The sequence below is a fragment of the Indicator indicator genome, chromosome 24 (genome assembly GCF_027791375.1).
Source record: "Indicator indicator isolate 239-I01 chromosome 24, UM_Iind_1.1, whole genome shotgun sequence".
In the NCBI taxonomy this organism is placed as follows: domain Eukaryota; kingdom Metazoa; phylum Chordata; class Aves; order Piciformes; family Indicatoridae; genus Indicator; species Indicator indicator.
Window position 1 is genome coordinate 16388616 of NC_072033.1, and position 9885 is coordinate 16398500.

The following is a 9885-nucleotide window of genomic DNA, read 5'->3' on the forward strand; positions in this document are numbered from 1 at the left end:
GCTCCTCCTGCACTTAGCACCAAGCAGGGCTGAACACATGGAGAGGGGACCAGAGCTGAGGAGAAGACCTTTTCTCCTCCTCCCCAAAGCACTGAGGCTATTCCAGAGGTGGGGGACAAATGCTGTATGTTGGTGTCCTCAGCAAACCCCTGCTGAAGATGTGGGACACCAAACACAGCCCCTTCCTCCTGCCCAGCAATGGGACCTGTGGAGGAGAACATCACTCCAAAACATGTCTGGATGAAAACAGCACTGTAGGAAAGCAGGGACACAGGGGTGGTCCTCAAACAAGGGCTGGAAACCAGGGGCATGGGACTGGTCCCCAAAGCGGGGCTGGAAGCCAAGGGCTGATTCCTGAGGAGGGGCTGTGAGAGGAGTGGGATGGGGACAGGAGGGTTTCAGAGGTGACCTGTCCCCACTCAGCCAGGGCTGTTGTCCCAGCAATACTGATGAAGTGAGTCATGATCAAAGGGACCTATTCCAGCCTGGGAGAGCAGCATGGACTCATTTCTCCCTCTCAAAGCTCCTTCTGAAGTTTAAAAATAAAATCCTCTTCCGCAGCCATTTCTATTCTTCTTCAAGAAGAAAAGGGATGAGGAAGTTGGCGGTGAGCAGCCTGAGCCCCAGCCCTGGCCACATTGTTCCTGCTCCCACGCTCCCTGGTGCTGCTTTTCCTGCCTTTGTTCAAAATGTCCAAGCCATGGGAGCAACTTTCCCAGCACCTCACCCAGCATTCCAGTTGGGATTGCCCACACCACCTCTGGAAGTGACCAAATCATCCATCCCAAGCCCCTGCTCCAGCAGGGCACCCACAGCAGCTTGCCCAGGATCACAATAGCCAGGGGGGTTGGAAGCTCTTCAGAGGAGACTCCACAGACTGCTCCAGGGCTCTGCACCCTCACAGCAAAGAAGTTTCTCCTCATCTTCAGACAGAACATCCTGAACTCCTGGGAACCCATGGCTGCATGAAGGCCAAACCTGCTTCCCTCCATCTTTGAGCATGGTCTTGGCTGGGCCCGACCTGCATGAGCCAGCCATGAGCTGGGACTTCCCTGCCCTACAGCATCTGGAACTCCAGCTGAAAGCAGCTGCACTGCAGCTGTCTGGTATGAAACCATGGAGACCAGCACCAAGAACCCCTTCTCCAAAGACCAGGGTGAGATGGGGCTGGATCCCACCACTCTGTGAGCAAGCCAGGCTGGAGGGTGAGTTTCATTCAGGGAGTCCACGAGGAAAGGCTTCAGAATGGGATGGAGGAACCTGGCCACGGGATGGAAGAAGCCAGGAAAGGGATGAAGGAGAGACCTACTGAAGGGATGGAGGAACCTAGCCATGGGAGGGAGGAAGCCACTTCCTACCCCACTGCCAGCAGCTCCAGGGGTACCAAGACACTGCCCAGCAGCCCCATCTTGCCATACCCATGCCATGCAACCCCACTGCACGTCCCACCTGCTTCTCCCCAGCCTCTCCCCAAGCTCTGCCACCACACTGCCTTGGCCAGAGTCTCCCACCATGGAGCAGGATGGAGCATCCCTGAGCAGCCTGACTCCCCCACCTCCATCCCAGCTCCAGGAACGACTCCAGCTCCCAACAACAGAGACACAAACGCTTCCCTTTTCCAAGCCCTGGCTGCTGTTTATGCCCAGTGGGCAGCAGTGCCAGGGACTTGGTTACACAACCTCCTTACTCAGCTCCTGCCCCACCACTGTTACTGGAGATGGCTCCTTCCTCCCCTGCTCATCCTCATCCTCCCACCGCTGACTCACAGCCATCACGGGTTGGGGTTGGCACTGACTCAGGCAGAGCTGGGGTGGGATGGTGCTGTGGGGACACCCAGGTGGTGGTGTACTACAACCAGGCACATTCACAGCTCTACAACCAGCTTCGTGTCTGCTCCATGGTGGGGCTGGAACCCCCACAGCCAGGGGTGGTCACATCACAGCCAGGATTGCCCCTGCTCTAGTGCTGCTGGAACCCCACAGCCAGAGATGTTCACAATCCTGTGACCAGGTTTCCCTCCACTCTGGTGATACTCCAGAGCCAATTCCCAGATATTTATGTTTGGGGGCACTCTCCCCCACACCTGAGGATTGTGGTGAACAAGGGGGTTTGGATGATGACCTTTAAAGGTCCCTCCCAACCACCCCCAAAACCCATTCCATGCTTTTTTTGGGGTAGTAAACACCATTTCCCCCACTTCACCTGCACCTTGTGCCCACAGTGGGTGCTGTACTTCATCCACTCCCCAATTCATGCCAAAAACAAGGAAAAAAGGGAAAACAACCACAAAAAGGAGGGGGAAAAGGAAAATTAAAGAAGGAATAAGAAGAGCCTGGGATGAAAATAGGGAAAAACGATGGGAAGCAGCTACAGAGTGGGATGAGAAATGGAGCTGCACTGCACCCACTACCCACTTAATGCCACAAAAGAAGGAAAAAAAGGGAAAACGACCACTAAAAAAAAAAAAAAAAAAGGAAAAGGGAAAATTAAAGAGATAAGAGCAGTTTGGGGTGAAAACTAGGAAAAACGATGGGAAACAGCTGGGTGGGATAAAAATGGGGGTTTAGTGGGGGTTAAAACAAGGAAGGAAGGATGGCATCAGCGAGGCCCCACTCGCGGAAGTGGCATCGTGGGACGGGACCGGGATCGCAACGCCCCGGAGCCGCCGGGACCGGCGGCTCCGGGGCGTTGCGATCCCGGTCCCGTCCCAGCGAAATGGTTTCTACTGGAAGCAAGGAATGGTGATAAGGTGAAGGAGCGAGGAGTGGGGGTCCTTGCTGCTTCTTACCTGTCACGAAGCTCCTCCGGAGCCCCCTCGGCCACCGGGGCCGCGGCCATGGTGCTACCGGGGGAAAGGCGGAGATGGAACCGGCGGAGGCGGTCCCGGCGCGGAGCTCCCCGGGATTTGTAGTACGGGATGGGGTGAGGGCGAGGAGGGGACACATAAATGGGTGCTATAGGGGGGATTAAGTGGGTGCTGTAAGGGTAAGGATGGGTAGGAGTGGGTGTTAGGGTGGGGGGGAAAAATGGGGGGGGGTATAGGGGGAGTGGGGTGGGGGGCAAGTGGGTGGTTTGGGGGTGGATGGGGAGTGTGGCGGTCAATGTGGGTGCTATGGGGTGCAGGTTGGTGGTTTGGATAGGGGTGACTGCTCTGGGTGGGGGCAGAGGGGTGTGGGTGGGTGCTGAGGAGTGCAGGTTGAAGGCGGGAGCATGGTGAGGGGGGCAGAGGGGTGCTGAGGGGGTGGGAGGTGGGTGCCTTGGGTGTGGGTGGAGGCTGTGGGGTGCAGGTGGGTGTTGTGGGTGCTTTGGCCTTGCGTGGGTGCTGTGAACAGGGGCAGGTGCTTTGGGGGCCAGATGGGTGCTGTGGGGACAAGTGGGTGGTGTGGGTGGGTGCTGTGGAGGGCAGGAGGGTGCCTTGGGTGTATTTGGGCTGCTGTGGGATGGAGAGGAGTGATGTGGGCATAGGTGGGTGCTGTTACTATATGGGTGTCAGCAGGGGTGGGTGCTGTTATCAGGGGTAGGTGCTGTGGGATGCAAGTGAGTGGTGTGGGCACATGTGGGTGCTGTTAGCAGGGGTGGCTGCTGTGAGATGCAGAGGAGTGGTGTGGGCAGAGGTGGGTGCTGTGTGGCAACTTCAGCCTGAGTGGTGCTCAGTCCTGATGAGCTGCTCAGAGAGGAAAGGAAGAAGTCTCATGCTGGATGTGGCCCCTGGTGCTGGGAGATGTTGAGTGCTCCTCATGGAGTGGGGGCAGCTCTGGGGGCATTTTTGTGGGAGTGGGAGATGCTGGGCATTGGGCTGTGGGCACTGGGGACTGGCTGTGCTGAGTGTCAGCATGGGAAGCATCACTGGGTACCATGCCCCAGTTCTGTGGCATCACTGGGATGCAGAACCAGGTGGCCCCTGGGCTTAGAGGCAGCAATGGGATGGAGAACTGAGTTCTCCTGGTTTGGGGGGGCTCTGCTGGCATGAAGACCAATGTACCCCCCGGTTTTGGGGCACCACTGGGGTGAAGAGAGCTGCGTGAAAGAGAAGGCCGTGGGAGTACTGACTGCTGGCTGGCTGAAGGTGAGCAGCAGTGTGCCCAGGAGGCCAAGGCCAGCAGCAGCCTGGCCTGGAGCAGCAATGGTGTGGCCAGCAGGGATAGGGAGGTGACTGTCGCCCTCTGCTGGGCACCGCTGAGGCCACACCTTGACTCCTGTGCTCAGGTTTGGGTCCCTCACTGCGAAGATACTGAAGGGCTGAGGGAGGTCCAGAGAGGGCAACAAAGCTGGGGAAGGGTCTGGAGAACAGGGCTGGGGAGGAGCAGCTGAGGGAGCTGGGGGTGTTCAGCCTGGAGAAGAGAAGGCTCCAGGCACACCTCAGAGCAGCCTGACAGTAGCTGCAGGGGCTACAAGAAGGCTGCAGAGGGACTGTGTGCAAAGGCCTGCAGGGACAGGAGCAGGGGCAAGGGTTTGAAATGAGAGCAGAGCAGATTGAGAGTGGATGTGAGGAACAAGTTGTGCAGCAGGAGGCTGCTGGAACACTGCAACAGGTTGCCCAGGGAGGGAGCTGAGGCCCCATGCCTGGAGCTGTTCAGGGTGAGGCTGGAGAAGGCTGTGAGCAAGCTGCTCTGGTGGAGGATGTCCCTGCTGAGTGCAGGGGGTTGGGCTGGGTGAGCTTCGGAGGTCCCTTCCCTGACCTAAAGAAGGAGCTGCAGGCTGAGAGTACAAAATCCAAAGCCATTTATTGGGTACAGCTGTGGCTGACACATCCAGGACAGAGCCCCCCCTGGAGCTGCTCCCACAGCAGCCCTGAGAGCCAGGACGTGCCAGGGCTGAAGCAAAGAGCAACTCAGCGAGCCAGGAGGTCACCAGGAGAGAAGCTTTTACTGTTAAAACAGGAGTCTTAACTTTTCCTTTGCAAATAAACACTTCTTTAATATAGATATTTATATATTTATATATATGGTTACAAGTGATAAACTGAAAAGTCTTTTCTTGTCTTTTTTTTTTTTGGGTGGCTTTTGTCCATTTGTTGTTGTTTCTTTTAAATTACTTTTTGTGTCTTTTGTCCTTTTTAAAATTATTATTTTTTTGGTGTATTTTGTCCATTTTCTTCTGTTTAATTATTATTTTTTGTGTACTTTGTCCATTTTCTCTTTGTAATTATTATTGGTGGTGTCTTTTGTCCATTTTCTTCTGTTTAATTATTATTTTTTGTGTACTTTGTCCATTTTCTTCTTGGATTATTTATTAATTAAACTTTGCTGTCTTTTGCTCATTGTGGTTTTTTTTTATTATTTGGGTTTTATTGGTGTCTTTTGTCCATTTTCTTGGTCTTTATTATTATCATTTATTTTTGTGGGTTTTCTCAATTTTTTTCCCCTATTGTTATTATTTGTGTGTCTTTTGTCCATTTCTTGTTGGTTTCATTTATTAATTTAATTGTTGTGTCTTTTGTCCCTTTTTTTTCTTGGGTTTATTAATTCAGTTATTTAATTTTTGCGTCTTTTGTCCATTTCTTGTTGGTCTATTTATTTATTTGCTTATTTAGGGTGTCCTTTGTCAGTCTTTTCTTACTTTAATTCATCAGTTAGGTCTTTTGTCCATTTTCTTGGGGTTTGGTGGAGGTTTTTTTGGTATCTTTTGTCCGTTTTCTTGTTGATTTTTGTTTTTTATCTTTGTGTCTTTTGTCCACTTTAATTATTATCATCATTTTTTGCTGTCTTTTGTTCATTTTCTATTACTTATTTTTGTGGGTTTTGTCCATTTTCTTTTTATTATTATTTTTGGTGTCTTTTGTCCATTTTCCTGTTGTTTTTTTTCTTTATTGACTTTTTTCCTTTTTCTTTTTTTTGTGTCCTTCCCCCCCATTTTCTTCTTCTTTTTGTTGTTGGTTCCCTTTTCCCTTCCTCCCCACACTATGCACTAAGCACTGCCATCGACAAGAAGCATTTGGCTGTGCCATGTGGCTGTGCCATGGGATGGGTGTCAGTCACCAGGAGAGAAAGAAACGAACAAGATGCTCCCTGCCCACTGGTGCCCATGCCAGGTGGCACAGCCAGCCTCATCATGGCAGCGCCAAGGGCTTCCTGGCTGATACCTGGGGACAAGGCAGCTCCACCATGGCCACACTCAGCCCTTGCTCGCTGCCCAGCAGTGCCCATGCCAGGGTGGCAGAGCCAACCTCACCATGGTGGTGCCAAGGGATTCCCGCCCACCATGGCTGAAGCTTTTTGGGATGGTCCCATGAGGTTTGTCCCCTCTGGGGTCACAGCCTGCCTGTCCCTGACCCCAGGGAAGTTTTAGCCCTTTCCTCTAGTGGGGGTGTGGGTGACAGGACAGTGGGGCCAGGGGGTGACAGTGCCACTGTCCCCAGGGTGCTGCAGAGGCAGATGCCACCCAGGGCCGCAGCCAGGGCCCCCCCAGAGACACCCCCACCCCCCCACCCCCCCACCTGCCATGCTCCTAACAACCCCTTGAGCACCCCAGGCCAGGACCATGGGGGTGCCCCCAGCACCCCTGTCCCCTCTGTGGGGCTTTCTTGTACCTGTGGCTCAGGTCTGTGCCAGCACAAGGGTGTGCCAGGCTCAGGGACAGGTCTCACCCTGCCAGACCAGAGGGTCTCCAGACCCCTGTGGGCAAGGGGACAGCAGGAGGCAGGACCTGCTTGTCCCTTTCTCACCCCACAGCCTGTGGGTTAAGGTAAGCTTCCCCCCATTGCTGCTGCCTTGTGGGGAGCAACTCAAGGGGCACAACCCGGCAGACTCTGCCAGGCTGGGGCAGGCAGCTGCCAGCATTCCCAGAATCACCCTGGAGCCTTCCCTGGACAAGTGGGAATCTAAAGGACGTCTGGAGGAGAAGGTGGCAGCAGGAGATGCTCCTCTCAGAGCTGACCTTCACAGAGGGAACCCCTCTGAAGATGGCACCTGCCCAGCAAGACTTCCCTGTGACCACTTCCCTGGGGGCTCCCCCAGCAATAAGGGGGGCAGCCACAGCACTGGCACTGCTGTCCCCACTGCCCTCAGCCCATTGCCTGCCCCTACACTGTTCCTTGGTCCACTCTGGGGTGGTGCCATCCCCATAAAGCCACCAAGCTGTCCCCTCTCCTGCCCCTTGCTTCTCCCAGGCCACTCCTTTGCAGACCTCCCCCCCCTTACTAAAGCTGCAGAACACATTTTGAGCTGGACCCCACAAAGACCTTCCCCCAACACCCCACCCCCCCCCAAAAAAAAAAGGTCCTTACCCCAGGTCTCCTCCACCCCAAGGCAGCTCCCAGCCAAGCCCCCACGCTGGGGCTCACCCCAGGGTGCAGTGCTGCCGTGAATGTAATCAAGGAGCAGGTAATTAACTGCCTGCTAATTGAGCCCTGGGCTATCCCAAATGGCAGGAGGTGGGGATTAGAAGGTCCAAACCCAGGTGTCCCTCCCCTGGCCAGGCAACTGTGCCAGGGCTTCTCCCCCATGGTGGGATGTGATGTGGGGATCCAGCAGAGATTTCAGTGCCAAACTCAGTGCCAGGCCCCTGTCTCTGCCCACTCCCCACCTCCTAACACTGCCAACCCGCCTCCCCACCCCAACAGCCATGATGTGCCCCTTGAGCACCCTTGTTGGGTGCTGGGGTCCCTCCTGGCCAGCCCTTCTGGTGGTCTTTGCTTTGGTGAGTGGGCACAGGGCTCTGTGGGCACAGCACAGCAAAATGCCCTCACCCAGGGAAGTGTCCTTGTGTCCTGCTGTGACAAAGACCAAGATGCAGCCCTTACAGCTTCCAAAAGTCCCTCCCTTCCCTGGGGAGGCAGGAGTTGTTCCATGACTCCATCAAAACAAAGATGGGACAAGGCCCAAGCAGCCACAGGATGAGCTGCAGTGACTAATTAAGCTTCCCCACTAATGACTTTGAAGCCTGGCACAAGCAGTCAGGTCCCTCGCCCACGGGCACGTGCCCACCACGCCAAGAGATGCTGCTGGTGGCATCCAGCTGCTGGGAGCTGGAGCAGGAGCATCAGCTCCTCCAAGAAGCCACCTCAGCTTCAGTGCTATCCCCTCCCTCTCCAACTGCCTCCAGAGAGGGACATTAATTATTACTGAGCAGGGAAAGGACACCAAGCCTCCAGCCATGAGGTGAAGAGCAGTGAAGGAACCCAGGGGCTGAGGTTTGAATTGATTAAAGCAAAAGCAGAAGCTCTCCTCCCCCCGAGGCCACCTCCCTGGCTCTGCACAAGGGGATATGAACCCAACTCCAGTGGAGTTCTTTGTGCCATGACCCAGAGGAAACGTGCCTGTTTCTCAAGGACAGAGGTAGCCTGGTTTGGTCTGGAGACAGACACATCCCAGTCCAGGGATGGCTCCTCCAGGCTGGAGAGAGGTGTTATGATGGGATTGGGAAAAGACAAGGCAAGGGAAAGGGAACAAGTGAAGGGCAACAGCTAAGTGGGGACTCCCTGTCCCCAGGGAAGGTGGCTGGGGGCTTGGATGCATCCTGGGGGAGCCCAGACTCACCCCATGGTGGGTCCCAGCCCACAGGGACATGGTGAATGCAAGGTGCAGGACTCATGATTGTCACTTGATGCTGCTCCTGTCCCTGCCACACACCTCCCATGGCTGCAGCTGGGTGACCAAAACTTTGTTCCTCCTTCCTGGGCCATCAGCACCTTTGGGATGGGGCAGGATGGGGAACCTGAGTTGCCTTTTCTGCCAACTGCCCCCAACCCCCAACTGCTGGGGCAGCTCAATGGCTGCCAGCTCACCCTGACACCAGCACTGTCCTCATGGTGCTGCTGTTGCCACACAGTGCCCTGTGTTTGGCTGTATCTCCAAAGACACTTGGAGCACCAGGGCACAGCTTCCACCGTCACCCTCCCTGCTCTGAGGTCTCATCACAGTGCTCCACTCCCACAACATTCCATGAAACCCTCCAACCTGACCCATCCCACAGCAACACCTCCTCTGCCATCCTCTTAAGGGCTGCTCACACCTCCTGCACCCTGTCCTGCAGCCATGGCCAGACCCAGCCCCTCAAGAAGCTGCTCTGCCTGCACCTCGTGGCACTGAGGCAAAGCCCTGCACAGAGCTGGCCACAAAGCCGACACACCACAGGTCCAGGCCCTGCTGAGGCATGGGCTTGGCCTCTTCTCCCAAAGAACAAGGGACAGAATGAGAGGAGATGGCCTTGAGTTGCCCCAGGGGAGGTTTAGGTTGGACATGAGGAACAATTTCTTCTCCTTGAGGGTTATCAAGGGCTGGCCCAGGCTGCCCAGGGCAGTGGTGGAGTCCCCATCCCTGGAGGGGTCTCAAAGCCCTGCAGCTGTGGTGCTGAGGGCCACGGTTCAGTGGTGCTCTGGCAGTGCTGGGGTAAGGGTTGGACTCCATGATCTGAAAGCTCTCTTCCAACCCAAACAATTCCATGATTCTATTCCATGTCCCCTCTTGGCCCAAGGCTAAAGGAAAAGCATGACCAGGCTCCCCTCCACCACATCCACTGCCAGACCCTGCTGCTGTCCCTCTGCCCCTGCCTGCACAGCTCCAACACCTTTGGAAACATCCTCCTGGGAGCTGGGGTGCAGACACTGCCCATGCTGGGAGGCTGCAGCCCCCCAGGCCAGGCAGCTGCAGAGACCCCAGCCAAGGGGCCCCTGCTGCTATTGCACTTCTCTTCTGCTCAAGCATCACCAGTTTGGTGCAGGGAGGGAGAAGGGAACTCAGGGACAGGACAAAGACAGGGATGGAGGGGAGGCGGGGCAGCAGGGTGCTGCTGGGCAGAGGGTATGTACATGGGCAGGGGGTGCAGAAAGGTCCCACTTTGCTTGATCCTGTTTTGTTTTCCAGTGTGAAACAAGGTCCATGACTTGTTGGAAGTGGTTAATTGGTATTTTTCTGTCTCTTTTTTCTTTCCTTTTCTTTTCTCTTA